At 48.2% G+C, this 20,328-nt stretch overlaps 1 pseudogene; it reads left to right on the top strand.

Annotated features, from left to right (window-relative positions):
- The first annotated feature begins 6,457 nt into the window (after positions 1-6,457).
- LOC110309590 lies at positions 6,458-8,120 on the top strand (annotated as a pseudogene).
- The last annotated feature ends 12,208 nt before the right edge of the window (positions 8,121-20,328 follow it).

The following is a 20,328-nucleotide window of genomic DNA, read 5'->3' as shown; positions in this document are numbered from 1 at the left end:
AGAAACCTTATTTTTGAAAAATAGCAGCATAGGCATCATGAGTCGCAGTTCAGAAGAGATAGGCAAGGCCTTGATTAGATGCCAGGAGAATGTGGACTAACCAGGAAGGGATCCTCTCTGCAGGCCTCTAGAGAACCTACACAGGACTACAGTGAAGGCTTGGATTATTCCTACAGCTCAGATCCCTGCATGGGATCACCTCACCAACCCCCAAGTCTACTCTTAACAAGAGAACCTTCTCACAGGAAACCAATGTACACTTGCAGAGAGCCAGGAGTCAGCAGGAATGTGCTGCATGCAAATCTGCCCACGGGTAAGAACTTATCTCTGAAGGTGATATTCCTGAAGGAGCTATAGTGTCAGGAGGAGTCACTGTCCTCCACAATTAACCCACTGCTAGATTATGGACTACATTAGGAAGATTTGAGTGAAGTTCTAAGGGACAGGGTACTCAGATCATACCAGCAAGCTCAGAAGGGGGTAAGGGGTACACAATCTTCAGAAACTGCTAGGCTCAAACACACTGTTTCCTGGACAGAAGAGCCATCTGCCTCCAGTTTTCTAGAAAATAGCACCAGTGATATAACTACACTGCACAGATAATGACCTCCAAGACAGGCTGGGTCATATCAGAAGTGACTGGAGCAGCACATACCTTGCGGATAGCCCTAGGGCTGACTATTGATGTTAATTCTGTTCTCCTGTGAGTGGTTGTGAACAAGGGATGAGTCAGCACTCAGGTGATTCCCTGTAAACCTGCTTCCCACCTTAATTTGTAAAATAAAGGCTAGAGCTGGTGATTGGGTGGAGAAAGAGGGGAAGGTGGAACTGAAGGTTTTGGAAGTAAAGGAGAGAGGGAGGATGATGGAGGAAGAGGAAGGAAAGTGGAGCAGAAGCACCTAGCCTGGAGAAACCACAAGTTCTAAGGGGTCTCTTATATGGGGAAGATGGCAGTGTAGTGGTAGCAATCTAGGCACACAGCATGTATTCATACTAATTGAGTTGTGTTTTCATTGCCCGGGCATATTTGGCTAGGAGATTTACCACAATACACAGCACTCTGGGATGTTCTGTTCATGGATGGGGCTGAGAGCTATGCAGATTGCCAGACAACCAAGAAGGACATAGATCCAGGAAGGGAGAACTCTCCAGCACCACTCAGGGAAACAGGCCCAAGAAGCTGCTCCTCAGGTGTCTACAGCGTGAACCAAGAGCTGCGCCAGGTGCAGAGAGAGCTGCTGCTCTGCCCTCATCTCACAGATCTTCTCGTGGCCTCCTCACAGAGCCTCTCTGCCTCCTCACAGGACTCTTGCACCACACTCTGCTTCCTCTGCAGCTCTCTGTTCTCCTGCCTCAACGTCTTCACTTCATCTTCAGCTGAGTCCACTCACTCAGGAGCCGGGGGTGGAGGATGCTGAACCACAGTGAGAAATAATGAAGCCCAGCCAGCCTTTATCTGCCTCCCCACCTCCAACTACCACCATCCCTGCCAGATCTCTTGTCCGCAGACAGCCTCAGACTGGAGTCCACAGTAACTATGTCAGCATCGCCTAGAGGCAGGCCAAATCCAGAGAACAGCCACATTCCAGAAAGACTCTAAGTACTTCTGAAAACCCTGACACCCAAAGGGATCCATGTACGTCCCAGAACAGGAAGTGGCCCTGACCTATGCTTATCTATCTATGGTATTGGCAAACATCAGCAGGTAGAGGCCATACACCTTCTGAGAGAGGACAACGCAGAGTGTGGCTAGGAGCAAGGTCGGAGCCACCAAGCAGGAAGAGGTAGGCTAGAGCAGCTTCCAGAGAAGAAATCTTTGGGAGAGAATATTCATCCCTTAGCATGTTACAGCTAGATAACAGGTACTCTCAGACGGTCTTTGGTGACATAACTTGTGTACTTGATTCCTTATGGATAGGGTCTTATATACATTTTGGGGTGGATTGGGGTCTAGAGGCAGATATTTTCTATTGGCTTTATCTGAGATGTTAGGGATGCCTCCTCTGCACGAGGAGGGGCTCCAGGGATTGCCGATACTCAGATTGTCACAGTCCTCTCCATGGGGTATGGTGGTCATGTGTTTTAGGACAGGAACCTGGTCAGAAGTCGATTTAAATGCCTACCGTTCTCAGCTATGAGAATTGCCAGGGTTTCTGAGTCCGCTCAGCCTTACCAGGTTTTCTGTCTCGTGGTACTGTCCACTGCCCCACACTCCCTCTTCTGCATCTCAAGCTCAAAATTCAGCCTGTGGTTGGGTGTGGCACCAGGAGCAAAGAACCATGGCTCAAGGTCACATGATTTCAAGCTATGTCCTGGACTACAACAGATCAGTGGGTGTCACATTCTGGCACCTATACATACATACTTAGGGACATCCTGGTGCTTTTTAAACTTGCTATCTTAGCCAAGGCCAGCAAAGACAGAAATTACAATTGGTGGGAACAAGGTTACATGAGCTGCCTCAGTGGGCCTGCAGAAATAGACTAGCTCTCTAAGGAGGACACAGGATTTTGGCTGGCTGGTGTGCACCAAACTCCCATCCCCCACCCTTATAAAACTGTGAGGATATGTCTCCTGTCTTCACAAGACAGATTCTCCATCCTGGGAAGTACATGAATGCCCAGAACATATATAATCAATATTTTAGGGAGTAGGCACAAAACAAGAATGTTTTATATACTCTCCAGCTGATTCCAATGTGCCACCAAGGTGATCATCACAAGGTCCCCAGGGAGTGCTGCTCACAGTGGCCATCCCAGACCTCAGCACTGGTAACACCTGGAAAGTTTAAGACAGGGAGATGGTCATGGTCCACCACAGACTCTGCACTTCCAGGATCTGGCGGGATACCAGCATGCACACACAGACATAGACACAGACACACACACACACACAGACACAGACACACCCACACACACACAGACACCCACACACACAGACACCCACACACACATACAGATACACACACAGAGACACACACAGACACACACACAGACACCCACACAGACACACAGACACAGACACACCCACACCCACACACACACACAGATACACACACACAGACACAGACACCCACACACAGACACACACACACAGACACACACACACAGACACACACACATAGACACCCACACACAGACACAGATACACACACACAAAGACACAGACACACAGACACACACACAGACACAGAGCTGGAAACTGATGCAAAAAGCAAAAGGAATTTATTGTTCCTACGTGTTGGGGTCGTCCTGCACATGGAGGGAGAGAGAGAGAGAGAGAACAACCACAAGCAGCCTGTCCTATGAGCCTTTATACAGTTCCCCAGGCAGCAGCCATTAGGCACAATGTGATTGGCAGAACAGTGTGACTTCTAAACTGATTGATCTATAGGGAATGAGGTGGGTGGCCAATGATCTCAGAATGTGTCTATGAGCCCAGGGGTCGGTCCCTCCTCCCTGTGGTCTGAGGAATGTAATTACCCCTCCCTTCCACAGGGGAGGGGCGCCTATGTTCTTTCTGACCATTTGCTTCCAGGAGGGGAGGGGTCTGGTGGGATTTCTAAAGTTCCTGAGCTGACCTTTTCAGAGGTAAGTCCTGAAGTCCCTTTGTATATCGAAACCCCAACCTGAGAGAGACACATCCTTAATTTCTCTGAGCCTCCTGCTGGCCTGCTTTGCACTCAGAATGAAATTAAGGGGGTCCTAGAACAGCAGTGGCAGATTCCTGAGGGATCCAAAAGAACCATCCGAAGTCGGTGACCTGGGTCTATGCTCTAGGAAGCCAGACAAGCAGGATAGACCTTCCCTTCCCAGAGTCTCAGCTGCTGAGCCCTACCACAGGAAGACCAGCTCAAGCCCCACCTCCATCAACAAGTTCCTCTCTCCCACCCCACCCCATCTTCCTCCCTCCCTCCCAGGACTCACCCTGCCTTTCCAGAACCATTTGTTTCTTCCTGTTATGCACTGAGAGTGAAGGACAGCTTCCTTCTGCTTCTCTCTGGTCTCTGTAGGCCCTCCAATCTCTATCCCAACTAGAGTCCTCAGTCTTGCCATCATGTTTATATGTAAAACCTGTAAGCACTGACTGAAGGCTTAAGGCAGGTGCTGTTGCCACAACACACCTGGAAACTTTCCCAACTTCTCTGTGATGTCACAGAGAAGTCCAAGGCATCTCCAGGATACAATAGAATGTCCGGAGGGTGGATTGCTTAGGGTCGCCTCCACCAGCCCACACCTATCTACCTAACTAAACCACCAGAAGCCAAGATGCCTTTTCCAGGACAGTTCCCTGAGACCCACTCCAAAGCCAGAGACCCCTCCCCTCACTAAACTACTTGCACTGCTTCGAAGACGATTCACTTGCCAAGCACAGTCCAGGAATGACTTCTCTTCATGCCCTTTATTCAATAACATGGGTAATGCAAATTGGTAGGAAAGTAGGTCAGGATGACAGGGAGAAAATATCAGTCCCCTGAACTGAACAAGCAGCTTGGGGAGATCCACAGGGCTGTGTGTGGGTGGTGGGTGACTGTGGGTGTCCTGTCAGAACAAAGATGAGTTCCATGGGCGATGAGGAAACTTTCCCAAATGGCTCCAGCAGAACACATTCCAGCCATCATGATGTTAGCAAAGGTGTAATCAACTACCCACAGGACACCTGAGGTAGTAAGGACTGGGGCTCCCCCCCCCCAGGTCAGCCACAGACACTAAGAGCAAACACTCGCAGGAGGAGTCATGGCCCATTCCAGAGCACAAGTTTGAGAAAAGCCGAATGCTAGTGAGAAGACATGGCTATGTAAGGGTGTTCTCAGTGGGACAATCTAACATGTCTCCACCATGGGGAGAATATGCGGCATGCCACTGCTGCTTCACCCAGAGCCACCTGTGACAATGCACATGCCCTTAGGATGAAAGGACTAACCAGCCAGAGCCACGCTGACTTTATGACAATCTGCAAACGGCAGTTTAGGAGACTAGGCCTACATTTCTGTGTCCCAGAACTGGAAAAGTCCAAAACAAGTCAATTCCAGGAAAAATCACCCCTCAGGAAGCTGTCCCATCACCTAGCCTGAGACAACCTCAAGGGCAGCAAAACAGGAGCTCTAGACGCTGCCCTACCACCTAGCGTGAGCCAAGTATAATCAGCAAAAGTAGCCCAAACTCCGCAGAGCTTTAACAAATCACAAAGGTCCCTATATCCCTGGAGATAGAGTGAGCCAATCAAGAGAAAGAAAGGTATAAGTTCCCCTACCCCTACCCTAAAAGGCTTTAAATTGACCCTGCAAAGCCCACACCCCTGTCTTCCATCCTGATGTATGGTGGACCGCTGCATGAAGGTTCTCTGCTGGATGGATGCTCTTTGCTGTAGCATACTGTTTGAGTCTGGGGTATCATTCTTTGTGAATCATAGACCCGTACAAGGAAAGGTGACACGACCGGCTTTATAGAGAATATCCACTTGAACATGAGAAGGGAAGGGAGAGGACACAAAAGACCAGGATAGTAAGGTGCCTTTCCCCGGGGCTTTACCAGCACCCACTTCACCTTACAGGTAGTTTAAACTTACAGGTAGCCCTGAAATAAAGAGCTGGAGCACATTAAGCTGGATTGACAATCATTCAGAAATCTGGACTGTGGCTGCTTCCATCTACTCATGTACCCCAGAACAAGTGAGCAATGTGGTGTGTAGTGTGTCTTTCAGGGACTGTAGCACACCAGCAGGACACACTAGATGATGTTAGCTATCTCAGGAATGCCCAATTCCAGAGGCAGGGACATGGCACACAGAGCTTCATTCAGCCCAAACCTGGCACACAGAAGGGTGTGCACACAGTAAGCCAACACAGGGGGCTTTGTGCTGGCTCATCCTGAGAGTCCAGAACTGAGTGTCCCATTGTGGATGTCAACTCTCCCACCTCTCTAGAACGAGGTGAGTCTCTCAGAAGAAAGCCCTGCCTGGTATTTCAGCACAGTCTAACCAGACCACACAAAATTTAAGAAGTCCTTCTCGTTTTAGTGACAGTCTCTGTAGATGAAACGGTTGCCCGTGATCAGCCTAGAATATAAATACTCCAACAGAGCTAATATACTCTACCCTACACATGCCTCCTGTGCCCTTCCTGAACTTTATACTCTGTGATGGATGGTTGGACTGTGCCTTTCCCATGTTGAAGCCCCAACCCAGTAAAAGGGAATGTGACCCTGGTTTGGGAATAGGATCTTTAGAGGCCAGGGTGAGGCCACAGGGCAGTTTGTTGACCTTCCCTGTGACCAGTCAGGCTAAGACTCTGCCTATCAAGGGACATTCCAAAGACCCACATGGGAGAGCAGAAAACTCAGGGCTTTTGAGATGAAGACCAATGAAAACAAACACTTCTCATTTTTATCACTTAAGTAGCCTGTGATGGCAAGTCTTGGTTGTCTAGTTGTCTACTTCAGGGCAGCGCGCAGGGGGCATGGCGGGTGCCGGACTGCGGGCGACAGCTAGGCGCTGGCTGCTGTGCAGAGGCCACGGCGGACCGCGGGCCGCCTCGTCCTCACCCTCCTGCCCTGGCTGTGGCCCGCCGGGTCCCAGAGCCCACTGCCCCAGCACCCCGCGCTCGGTGCCCGCAGACGGCGCGGACCTCAGCGCGCACTTATGGGCTCATTACCAGGACATGCGGAGGCTGGTGCACGACCCTCTGCCCCCTGAGGTCTGCAGCTTCCTAAAACCCAGCAGCTATTTATGCCAACAATGAGATCAGCCTGAGTGACATCGAAGTCTATGGCTTTGACTACGACTACACGCTGGCCCAGTATGCGGATGCACTGCACCCTGAAATCTTCAATGCTGCCCGGGACATCTTGATAGAGCACTACAAGTATCCTGAGGGGATCCAGAAGTATGACTATGACCCCAGCTTTGCCATCCGTGGCCTGCACTACGACATTCAGAAGAGCCTTCTGATGAAAATTGACGCTTTTCACTATGTACAACTGGGAACAGCCTACAGGGGCCTCAAGCCTGTGCCGGATGAAGAAGTGATTGACCTGTACGGCAGCACCCAGCACATCCCACTCTACCAGATGAGCGGCTTCTACGGCAAGGGCCCATCTATCAAGCAGTTCATGAACATCTTCTCGCTCCCAGAGATGGCTCTGCTGTCCTGTGTGGTGGACTACTTTCTGGGCCATGGCCTGGAGTTTGACCAAGTACACCTCTACAAGGATGTGACGGATGCTATCCGTGATGTGCATGTAAAGGGCCTCATGTACCAGTGGATTGAGCAAGACATGGAGAAGTACATCCTGAGAGGAGATGAGACATTTGCGGTGCTGAGCCGCCTGGTGGCCCACGGGAAACAGCTGTTCCTCATTACCTTCAGCTTTGTGGACGAAGGTATGCGGCATATGGTAGGTCCCAATTGGCGCCAACTCTTCGACGTGGTCATCGTCCAGGCAGACAAGCCCAACTTTTTCACCGACAGGCGCAAGCCTTTTCGCAAGCTTGACGAGAAGGGCTCCCTCCACTGGGACCGTATCACTCGCCTAGAGAAGGGCAAGATCTATCGGCAGTGAAACCTGTTTGATTTTCTTCGTCTGACGGAATGGCGAGGGCCACGTGTGCTCTACTTCGGTGACCACCTTTACAGTGACCTGGCGGATCTCATGCTGCGGCACGGATGGCGCACGGGAGCCATCATCCCTGAGCTGGAGTGCGAGATCCGCATCATCAACACAGAGCAGTACATGCACTCGCTGACCTGGCAGCAGGCTCTCACTGGGCTGCTGGAGCGCATGCAGACCTATCAGGATGCAGAGTCACGGCAGGTGCTGGCTACCTGGATGAAGGAGCTGCAAGAACTGAGATGCATCACAAAGGCCCTATTCAACGTCCAGTTCGGGAGCATCTTCCGCACCTTCCACAACCCTATCTACTTCTCCCGGCGCCTCGTGCGCTTCTCCGACCTCTACATGGCCTCTCTCAGCTGCCTGCTCAACTACCGTGTAGACTTCACCTTCTACCCGCGCCGCACACGCCTGCAGCACGAGGCGCCCCTCTGGATGGACCAGCTGTGCACTGGCTGCATGAAGACACCCTTTCTTGGTGACATGGCCCACATCCGCTGAGGGCACTTTTATTGTTCTGGACAGACCATTGGCCCCCTCAGCCACCCTGACAAGCAATAAAAGTGGTCTGTGTCTTCTCCGAAAAAAAAAAAAAATGGAAGAAGGAAGCTCTCTCTCCTTCTCTGCTTGTCACCTCTTCACTATTATTAGAGCCAACATCTTCAACATTCTGAATCACAGGCATATACTGAAGACCTGATGAGACATCTGGCCACTTCAGGAACTGCACTACAATAGATTCTAGGATCTGCCTTGATAGGTAACCATTGTTTGATTATACAGCCTATTATCCATTCTAATAAACTCTTGTGTCTTTGGGTTTGAGCCTGACCTTTATGCTGGGGCATCTTGTCAGCCCTAAAATGTGCACCTAGGCTGGCCTTGAACTCATTGTCCTCATGCCTCTGGCTCCTTTAGCAAATCTGATTGGCACATGGCACCACAATTGGCCAGATAGATTCTAATACCCCATATACATATACATGGGGTATTACATATATATACAGAGAGAGAGAGAGAGAGAAAAAGAGAAGAGAGAGGAGAGGAGAGGAGAGAAGAACAAGGAAGGGAATGTGAAACTATTTCTCTGAGTTGTTACTCTAGAAAACCTTCACTAACCCATAGCAAAACATAAGGTGAACTCAAACTACTGAAAGACTCCGAAAGGAGCCCCTCGCTCAGGCCTCAGGACAATAGTGGACACCCAAGAACTCATGATAGACCGAGCTTGTTGCAAACCACATGAGGCTTTATTCAGGGAAAGCCAGAGCTCTGGGGACGACTCATATCCCACGCAGGGGTAGAAGAGTCGACCTCGAGGGGAAAGAGGACCCAGTTTTTATAGGCCCTCACGGGGGGGGGGGAAGGAGAAGGGGGGAGTAGGGGATTTCCAGATCTAAACAATATCTATTCTAAAATGATTGATTCCTCAAGAAATGGGTATGGGAGGAAAGCAAGGAAAGTGTCTAATGAAGGTGCAGCACTCCAGATTGGCCCCGACTATAGTTGCTGGGGAGATTTCCTGACTCTTTCCCAGCAACCAATATCACAAACACCTGGCAGTGAGGTGCAGCAATGGGCACACACCTGGTCAGAACATTGGCAGACACACAGGTTCGAGGATCAGCCAGAGCATTGTGCACCTCTATTTTTCTAAATCAGTGAAGCTAGTTCTACTAACAATGAAATCTATTTTGCCAATTTCAGGGCTGACCTTTTACATTCTGTCAGGATCTTTCACTACCTTAAGCATATCCAACTACAGTGAGGAAATAGGCCAGGCTTATGGTTTAATCTGGTTATGTAAGAAAAAATAAAAAATCTCCCAGCTCTCTTCCTTTCCCACAGAGATAAAGACAATCACATTTCCTTCATGTCCTTGCTTTCAAATACAAATAATGAAATCAAAGTTTTTGCAACTTGTAGCCTCCCTCAGCCTTGAATCGGGCTGATCCAGACTTTGACCTTGCTGCCACTAAGAAGGAGATTACCTAGGATAGAGCCTTCTGACCTTGATGGCTCTATTTGCTCTTATCCAAGGCTCTGCTTCCTGCTGAAGGATCCTTGAGAAGTTCTGGAGGGAGACCGTGTAGATCACCTATGGGCTGGCTCCAGGCACCAAGAATAGGCTGGCAGAGGATGGGCCTCCCTCTTTATAAGCACGGGCTCTCAGTAAACTTGAGAGGCTTTGAACAGAAAGGCTTGTCTTGGCCTCGTTCTTTTCTTACCTTCTGATCTCTTTCATCGCCAGCCCGCCTTTCAGGGGAACCCAGTTCACGTGGCCGCAGGCAGCTACAGCAGCTCTTTCTAGAAGGCTGTCTATTGGGAAGAACATTCTGACACTGACCCACGGGGAGTCACAGCTTGCCCACACAGGCTTCCACAAGAGTTTAGCAGCAAGGTGTCCCTAAAGTGGCATAAAACTCAGTCAGCAAGTGGGGGTGGAATGCAGTTCTCTAGTGGAGGAAGAACTGTTCCAGCCAGTTTGACTGTCTGTGCTGGGAGTCAGGTGACTTGATGAATCTAGTAACTGTGTGAACACACCAAACACACACACACGAGTGTGCACACATGCACAGAAACAATACAAGGGAGAGAAGATAAAGTAGGATAGACTAGTGAATCGAGAAGGCAAGGTGTGGAGGTTGCCTGCAGAGATGAGAATTAAAGAGGGAGCCTGGGAAACCATCGTGTCCTGGTGGTTTGAGAGAACTTGCCAATGTGAACAATGAAGTGTGTGACAACACAACTCTATGTGCTGAGCCCCTACTACACAACAAAGAATCCATTGCATGTGATTGTTTCTCAGCTCTTTGGCCTGTATGAAGACTTGAAGCATCTTCCATAGAAACTGAGATGCAACAGCTGAGGGACAGCACCTTCTCTACACTCCACTTCTTCACAGTCTAACCTGAACACAGTGAGGTATGATGAGGAATAAACTAACAGATGAGACCTGCCCTGGCTGCCTCTGAAAACTCAGGCTGTGGAGGTCAACTTTCATATAGGTCTGTAGAGAGATGGATATGGTTTCCTCTGGCTCCCGTAGCATATGCTTCAAGAGACCAAGGCCACAGCCTCCTCAGGCATATTCACAGCTGCATCAGCTCCAACTTGGCTTCAGAACATTGAAGAATGTGTTTTCAGAGAAACACATGGCAAAGTCTACAAGTGTTCACATGCTATAGATGCCCTGATTCCTGTCTAGGCCACACTGCACATGGTTGTAGACACAGCAGCCATGTAGAGGTATACCATGGTCACTACACTCATGAGTCATCCCATTCACAGCCCAGAAGACCCAGAACTGGCAGCTAAGAGCAAGTCTTTGTGCTTGTCCACTGGCTCACCCAGTGCTTCCTGCACTAGAGAACTGTCTGCCACCCAAATCTGGTGACTCACAAACCTAAGATCATAAGACGTGGACAGAGCAGTTGTCTTGTCCTCTTGTTAGTATCAGATAGCCACTGCTCCTAAAGGAATCCACTGGGCAGGAAGTACAGTGATTTCCTGCCCCGAGTTGAGGCCACTTCACTAACCTGTCCCTTCTTCATGGCTTCTTCTCCCAACCATAAGGATAAAAGCCAGGAGCTCTCAGCAAACATCTGTGCCCTTCCCAGCTCTTGACTTCTGAGATAAATGAACTCATGTTTTAGATTGTTGTGGCCGGCCAGCAGCTCACAACGAGAACGGTTCGACTGAGATGGCCACTCGAGCTGAAAAGAGAGGAACTAGACGGGGCAAAAGAAGAAATGGAGCCAAGTCTCTGATCAAAGCTCCATTTTACTAGTTCAGACACTCAGTTATAAAGGAAGGGGGAGGGGACCCGATTCCCGCCAAATAACTCGGGGTCCAGTAGCAGGGTGAACACGTGTGTGGCTCCAAGCAGCAAAGCAGCACGGTCCAGCAGTGGGCATGGCAGAACAAATGAGCAGGAAACTCCACCCTTGAGCAAGCAGGTTCCAGGCTGGGGGTGGAGAGACTACATTACATAACTTGACTTTCAGGAACTTTGGCAAGTACAGAAGTCCAGTTGCTTCTCAGAGAACCCGGCTCCTGATTCCCATTTCTGGAAAGCCCAGCTCCAGCCTACCTCCTCCAGGAAGCTCCCAAGTTTTGCCCAGAGCTCACTGCACCCTGCCACCATCACGTATCTCTTGCTGTTTTACCATGCGTCTGAAGGCCAGCACCCCTCTGCTCCTCTCTGGTGTCTCTGTGCTCTCTGTTCTTTCTCCCAAGTAACCTGCTCAGTGTCGCCAACGTGTCCATGGCACTGAACAAACACACCAAGAGCCATTGTCACTACTACACTGTGACATCACAGAGTATGACAGAGCCCTGCAGGATACAGTAGAATCACCAGGACCTCACATTCCTAGGTGCTTTCCCAGTAATGCTTCAGGCAGGTTTCCTTGGTTCTATAGCTCCTGGTTTCAAATGTAAAATAACATCAAACACTGAAAAATCTCTCAAATTGAGTAAAGAAATAACAGCAATGTATTTCCATGGCTACATCAGTGGAGAGTTCAGCATAACTGAGCAATGGGAAACCAGGACTGTGTCCTGGCCTCTGTAGTCTAGACCTGTCTCACAGGCAGGTGTGGGCACACCTTGGGATCCTCCATAGAAACAGAGTGAGGAAGAATGTCTGCTGAGGAGCCCACACAGCACTGTTGAGGCCTCTCAGTGCAGGTAGCAATGGACTCCAAGTTCCCCATCCAGGGAGTTCCTGCTGAGGACATTGGTCCTGTCTTACTGTGGAATCCGCAAGTTCCTGCAGGCATCTGTCTAAGAGACAAAGACTAATTTTTCTCAGCACCAGAAGGACAGGAGGACAAGGTCAGGAATGTTGCCTCCTGCAGTGAGCTATGTGACAAAGGCTATATGGAATACGTTTGTGTTGAAACCAGGGTTGTCCTGTTGTTGGGTCCCTGCTGGCCTTGTGCAACATCTTGAGGAGCTCAGTTTTGATCTTTATTGGGATTCCCATGATAATATCCTGGGACACCCCTGGAACCAGCCGGACCTAGGTCAGAGAGCTGGGTTCACAGAGTGGAGGGATCACTACTGATTCAGGATTGCAGCCTTGGGACCTGAGGCCCTGCTCTATCACGTGTCAACTGGATGCATTCCTTTCATCATTTTCCTTCCATACATACTAGGTTGATGTCCAAGGAGCCATGTTTCTGGATGAGCGGTGTCTGTATAGCCCAGCTGATCATTGCATGCAAATTCAGCTCAGTCATCTCCCATGGGAGTCAAAAGCAGGGATAGATTCAGTCTTTGAGAAACCTTAGGCAGCAGGAACCCTGCATGTGATCATAAAAAACCTTGCTTAGCTTAGTCCTTGAAGACAACAAAACAATCAGGCTGGAAATGCAGGTTCAGAGCTACCAATGTTCCTATCAGAACCCCCAGAGGCAGGCTGCCATTCCTTAGAAGGGATGTGTGCATATCCCCTCTCCTGACTTCTGTCCACCTCTTAGAAGTTCTAAGGATTGATTGTGCTAGGGCTTTGAATGTCTAGGAAGCAACCAAGAGACCACTATGTTCTAAGTAAAGGATACAGAGAACAACAGACTCAGAAAGGCAAAGACCAAAATAATTCCAGTGTTCAGTGAGAGCTCATGTTGGCCTAATGTGCTTTCTGCCTAGATGCAGGGGACACTTCCAAGCAGAGTGGGGACAGAGGGTGTGCCAAGACTGTAAAGGTGTCAGCGGTGGAGGAGCACGGGGAAGTGAATGCTGCAGAGTTTGAGCAAGGACCCAGTGTCCTGTGACAGAGGTGGGTGCTGATCTCAGCCCTAGGCTGACAGCTCTGCTGTGCCTTGTGTCAGGGCTTCTCCCATGCTAAGCCTCCTCACCCTAGTGTCTGCTCACCTCCCTCTAACTTCACCTGGATGTAATCTGTGAGTTTTGTTGTGGTAGTGGTAGAAGTTGTGTTTTCAAGATAGGGTCTTACTCTGTAGCCTTGAGTGGCCTGGCACTTGCTGTGTAGGAACGGCCTTGAATGCACAGAGAGATCTGCCTGCCTCTGCCTCCTGAGCGCTGGGGTTAAAGGTGTGTCCTGTGCATCAGGCTTCCATTCACTTCTTTATCTCTCCAGTGCACATGTGTTCCCACATTTTCTTGGTACTTGGTCCTTAAACTTCTTGCTAAATATCTTACCATGTGGCAGGACAGTAGTCCACCCTGCTGCTACCTGGTGGTTTCTCTTGTCAATCTTAGTGTTAGCCAAGTGCAGCTTCATGACTTAGCATCCAACTTTCCTTTGTAAAACACAAAATGTCTATTATGAAAGTAACATACAGATGGAGGGGGCAGGGGCCTTAGTAGAGCTTTGGAGACAAAAGATCCATTGGTTCTTTAAGCAATAGGTCTTTGACGCTGCAAACCTATAGCATCGGAAGTCTCTCTGTATTGGACAGTGAAAGGCAGTCTGTGTTCTGGTTGAATGAGGCTTACTCCAAAGACCCAATAGAAAGTTCTACCAGGGACGGAACCATGAGCTATGCTCCCAGACATTAGGCTACTGACACCATGAACTCTCAACTCCATAATCCTGTGGCCATCAGTCATGTAGGCAATGCCCCAAGCTCCTGGTATTCTGGTTGGACTCCACCCCCACAGTCACCTGGCTACAGCTAGGTATGCCCGGCCCCACATCACCTGGCAACAGCAAGGTAGCTCAGCTCACTATAAAAGGGGTTACTTGGCCACTCCTCTCTCTCTCTTAAGCTCTTGTTCCCTTACCTCTTATACTCTTGTTCCCTTGTTCCCTCTCTCTTCCCCCCTCTCTTCATGTGGCCATGGATGTGGTCCTTTTTCATTTCTAGCCCCCCTTTTTAGGTATACCCAGTTTGTCCATGGCCACTGGACAGCTACAGCTAAAAGGGGAGGGGGATGATTGATGCTACCCAATGAATGCTCAGTGTACACTGAGAGTTTTAAGGAAGTGTTTCTTCCAATGAGTGCTTTATTCCTGTAAAACAACCCTGGAATGGATCTGTGTGGAATGACTTCTGTAACAAGCCTGGGTCAGAGAGTTAATGTCTAGAGGATGTAATCCTATTGGTCACCAGAATCATGCTGTCAAACCAATGGTAAAAAGAATCTATTCTTTATGAATAAAGGCTATATCTACACACAGAGAGTATCAACATACATATATATTCCATTCAATTCCATGGCTAGTGTGTTCAGCTTTCAAGATGGCTCAGCAGGTTTTGGAACTTGCCTCCAGGCCTACAAACCTGATTTTCTTCCCTGGGATTCACAGACTTGAAGGAGAAAACAAAACTTCCCACAAATTGTCCTCTATTTTTCATGTGGATGGGGCTGCTAGGTTTTCGTCCACAGAAGCAGAGCATCAGGTTTCTCATTCCTCATATAAACTAGAATATCTCCCTCTGTTGCTCTCATTGTGAGCCCTGCCACCTCTTGACTACAGTGTCCTAGGCTGCTGCCAAGCTCGGTATGCAGGATGTCTGAGAGTTTTGGAGATTATCCCACAGAGCTAGGCAGGATGGGGCAGGCTAGCCACTATGGAACCTCAGCATGAGACCTAGGTCATGGCCCCAAGGGCACTGAGCCTGGGGCAACAGCTACTGGATGAGGAGGCAGGAAGTGCCAAGGCAGAGCTGCTGCTCCAGCTTCTGGCCAGGGAACAGGACCTGAGCTGTCACTGATGAAGATGTAGCCTCACCTGCTGCTCACTCTCTACTGCCACTGTCCACAGAGGGCGCGAGTGAGTGGTACTCCTGCTCGGCCCCTCCAGCCACCCTTCTCTCAGCCCCTCACTAATCAGGGCTAGAATCTTAATAAGGCCATTGCTCTGCCTGTATGACAAGGGTGACACTTTTCTCTTAGCCAATCAGGGGAGGGACAAATGCCTCTACTTGAATTCACATTTCCTGTCTACCCTCAGGGTCTGTGTCCCTTGCCTTCCCTAATGTGGTGGTTACAGCCGCTGAGTCCTCAGGGGTCTTCATGTGTAATGGCTGGATAGATGTTGAGGGCACCTTGAACGGCTGTGATTCATCCCCCTTTTCTAAGCTCCTCACCATTTGCCAGCCCTCTGGAGCCTCTAGGCCAGTGGCAGATCCCCTAAGTTCTGATCCCTGCCACCCAGGTTAGATCACTAGTGCCTCTTCTCTTTGTGGCTCTTTCCTGTTTGTTTCCTGTTTGTCTCCTACTTGGCCCAGATTTGCTGTGAATTATGCACAACACCTTTCCTGGATTTCTTTAGAAAATGGTGGTTTAGAAAAGTTGAGGAAGTTGCATTGCACCGTGGGAAAATCTTAGTAGTGGTTGCTGTGACTCGGTTCCCTCCCAGAGAGTTCTGAGTTCCCGGTGAAGGAGAGCTGAGCACCTCTGAGTGGTGCCCTTTGGAACCCCTGTGTTCTTGCTCTTGGAAGTGACTGAGTTGTAAGTGTGTGTAGGGAGAGGGGTGCTGCTGGAATCTGTGACTAGTGATAGGCTTGTCCTGACTGGGCTGTGGAGAGAGAAGCCGGCCTCTTCGACAAGGAAGAAGGCATAGTACAGAGGAAGGATGAGGGCTGGCATGTATGGTGTCTGTTGTGGCAGGAACTCTACCTTATCACATTTAATCGCTGTTAACAGCATGTGAACTATCCATTATTCCTGCTTTGCCAGAGATAAAAGGGTAGCTTCAAGTGGTCAGAATGCTCAGGAAAGATTGAATGCCTTAGCATTCATAGTTCTGAGTTATTGTCTATTGCTTTTTAAAAAACATATTCAGAGCCTGGAAACAGCATTTGTGTCTTGTGTATAGTAAATCAATATACATAATAAAATCAATAAAAATAAGCAGGGGGCCTGGAGAGATGGCTCAGTGGTTAAGAGCACTGACTGCTCTTCCAGAGGCCTGAGTTCAATTCCCAGCAACCACATGGTGGCTCACAACCATCTGTAATGGAATGTGATGCCCTCTTCTGGTGTGTCTAAGGACAGCTACAGTGTACTCATATACATTAAATAAATAATATTTGAAAAAAAAGTGAAGACAAGCAGGAGCCCCCGAATGTTCTAGGTCTGGGATCAAAAGCCAGTCTGATCATTAATAAATTTTAACAAAGAGGAATCTTATATTCAGATACGGGCAACAGGTCCACCTAGGAGTCAGGCCCAATTTAGTGCCCAGCCACACCAGTCAGGGGTGTATAAAGGCAAAGAACATCCTGCTTATGTGCAAGCAGAAGGCTATCTCAAGCAGAACAGAAGTAAAAGCAGTGGTAACCTTATAACCTAGTATCTTACATAAACAACAGTTTTGTTAAAATCATATACAACCATGCAACCACAAAAAAAAACAACAACAACAAAAAAACCCCTTCATATCTGGAAGACCAATTTTGCTTTGTAGTTCTCAAATAGTTATTTTAAAATTTTAAAAATAAATGTAGCCATCAGCATAATATTAGCCTCCACATCTACAACAGTAGACAATATGGTGTTTTAATTGCCTGGTTTTGAAACCTGTTTTACCTGTGTGGCTGTGTCTGGTGACCTGCAGCACACCCATTCTCTTGTACCGACACAGCACAAGTTCCGTAGCAGTTAGTTCTCATGTCATTTCTAGTGACCAAATGGACAGTTAAAAGCTGGGACTTGAGCTAGCCTGGGCTAGAGAATGAGACCCTGAAGATAACATAGAAGAAAAAAAATTTTTTTTGTGTAGTTGATTGCTTACTTTATTTTGTTTTTATGAGACAGATTCACTGTGTGGCTTTCATATCCTGGAACTTGCTATGTAGACCAGGCTGGCATTGATGTCATAGAGATCTGCCTATCTCTGCCTCCTGTGGTATTAAAGGCATGTGCCACCACATCCCACTAGACTATCGTTTCTTGCAAGGATCAAAAGAATTAGACCACCTGGGCTGCAACAGAACTGAACCTGGGGTACACAGAACAACCAGGTGAGATCAGATTACTATGTCTTGTCATATTGATTCCCAGAAAGGAAGGAGGAACAAGAGCAATCGGTGTGGGCTGGGGAGGGAAGGCCCTCAGGAGTACTCACCAGAGGGGAAGCTGTGGCCATGGCCATTTCTTTGTGGTCCCAGCCAACCCTGCTGAGCACATCTGCCATAAAGTGCACATTGTCTCAAGAACAAAACCTCCAAGAAGCCTTCATTGCTCTCCTGTGCTGCATGGACTCCTGTAGGCATAAACTTTTTTGCAACCAACTTAAATAAGCATTCAACCTCTCCTCTCTCACATCACTCAGAAGAGGTTGTGGAAGAGAAAAGTTATTAGGATATGGGGGAAGTGGACCTGTTTGTTAATAGTTCTTTGGGGCTGAGCTCAGTATTCTTGGGCAGCAGTTCAGTCCCATAGCAAAAACCAAATACAAATCAGCAGCTTCAGTCCAGTCCTCTCAGCAGGCACACACCACACGTGAACCAGCAGCTGTAGTTCAATCCTGAACAAACTGCAAGACTTGCAAACTGGCCCAAGGCAAGGCCAGGGGAGCAGCGAGTTGCTACAGGAACCTCTCAAGCAGTTCTTTGGCCAGTTTCTCTCAATGGTGTCATTACTACAAGTGGAGCTCAACAATGCTATGTAAGGTGAGCCAATACATGCGTATTGTTAGAAAGAGGCGGAGTAAACCAAACCGATGCTCCATGTCCCACTGTCTGTGGGATCATACTTATACTCCCTTATCACACATCCTTTCAAGTGTCCGCTATAGCAGAACATCCTCTCACCTATGTCGCTTCAGGAAAACATTCTTTCATGTGTCTGCTTTAGCAAGATATCCTTTCACCTGTGTGCCCCAGCAAACCAGCATTTGACATAACTGACTTTCAAACCAATGAGAAGTCTTCGCTTAAGATCCCAGATCCAAAGAGCTCCTGGCAATGGGCAGTCATTGTTAGAAGCCTGAGAAGCCATTGAATAATTCATGCCTATCTTCTTCTACCAGCCCCTCAAAGGCTATAGTCTACTGATTACTCTTTGAAAAGTCGATGATTGCCAGCTTGGGCAAACACCTACATCTTCACATCTCTTCCTTCAGTTTTGCTGGTGTCTGCCTGAGCCTAGGAGTGCTAGCACTGTGCATTCTTTGGCTCTGAGTGGTGGGAAAAACTGCTCACACCTGAGGAATATGGATGACAGCGTAAGGCAGCGCAGCTGACCTGTAGCAGCTGTGCATCGATCAGGCCATCTAAAGTAAGCTCCATGCTCCAGTGAGGCTTCATCAAACCACGGGGAATGACTTGAGTTACTCCATCACAGCATTCAACTCTTCAAGACAATCAAAGGTAGATAATTAAAAAACAAAAAAAAAACCCAAAAAACCCAGAAAATGTTTAGCCAGGTGTTTAGGTGTTAGGGTTTCTGTTGATGTGATGAAATACCATAGACAAAAGGCAAGTTGCAGAACAAATGTTTATTTCGCTTACACTTCCATATGGCTATTTATCATTGAAGAATGACAGGACAAAAACTCAAGCAGCAGGAACTGGTAGGAAAAAGCTGATGCAGAGGTCATGGAGGGCTTGCTCCCTGTGGCTTGCTCAGCCTGCTTTCTTAGAGAACCCAGGACCACCAACCCAGGGACGGTACTACCCAATAGCAAATTAAGAAAACACCTTACAGCTAGACCTTATGAAATCATTTTCTCAATTAAGGTTTCCTCTTTTCAGATAACTCTAGTTTGTCAGGTTGGCCTAAGACTGGGCAGACACCAGGCATGTATAGAAGATCTTTGAAAGCAGTTTGCCCCTCACGGTGGTCTCAGCTCCGTTACAAATTCCAGATGACCACATTCCCTCAATCTGTTTTGCAGGTGATGCTTTGCCATCGTCTGAAAATGATGTTGGCCTTCTTTGTTTCTATAGCTTCTCCGAAACAAAAGCTAAGTAACAAACATGCCAACTCCTGCAAATGAATCATTTATTCCAGCTAGCCCGTACAAAAGATACAAAATCCTGGTATTTTATTTACAGGCTGTAAGCCTAGATTGGGCAGGTTGTGAGCTAGTCTAACTTACATCCCAGCTGTATTTCCCTTGTTACTGGCTGTCTGAGTCTCACCCAGGTTATTTCTGCTCCATCAGTCTGTCCTCAGAGAACAGTTCTCTGCCACATGCTCCTGGTCCTTCTCCTCTCGTGGTGGCTTCTTTCTCTCCCTGTCTCCTTTCTCCTCTCTCTGGTCTTTCCTGAGACCCCCCTCAAGAGTCACCTTTCTCTTTCTACTGCTCAATTACAGGCTTTATTAACCAATTAACTTTAAACTGGGAGCAAGGATACGCAAAAGCTGGTCTGTTTATGTGAGAATTCTCTCATCTGGGGGGCAGCCATATCTTGGGGTACAGAATTTAGCATTTGTATACACAGGACCAGACCAACCTCCAACAAAATCCCTCAAATGGAACACCCGTTAACATATTTACATGAGAGCATTATATGGAGAGATTCTAGCATTAAGTGAGGAATGGGAAACCAGATGTCTTAGCTTTTGTGGGCCAAGACCTGGCACCCTCATCCACATGAAGCTCAGAGGACAATTTGTGGCAGGTTTGGTCTTTCCATCAACCTCATAGGTCCCAGGGAAGGAACCAATTTCTTTAGGTTTGGAATTATTACATTTAGCCACTGAAACATCTCACCAACCAATCACCTCAACCACAAATTTAATAAGCTATATATCTATATTTATGTTCTCTGTGTATTGTCTGACAGCACCA

Source organism: Mus caroli, chromosome 14, assembly GCF_900094665.2.
Source record: "Mus caroli chromosome 14, CAROLI_EIJ_v1.1, whole genome shotgun sequence".
Taxonomy (NCBI): Eukaryota; Metazoa; Chordata; class Mammalia; order Rodentia; family Muridae; genus Mus; species Mus caroli.
This window is presented reverse-complemented; position numbering and strand designations above follow the sequence as displayed.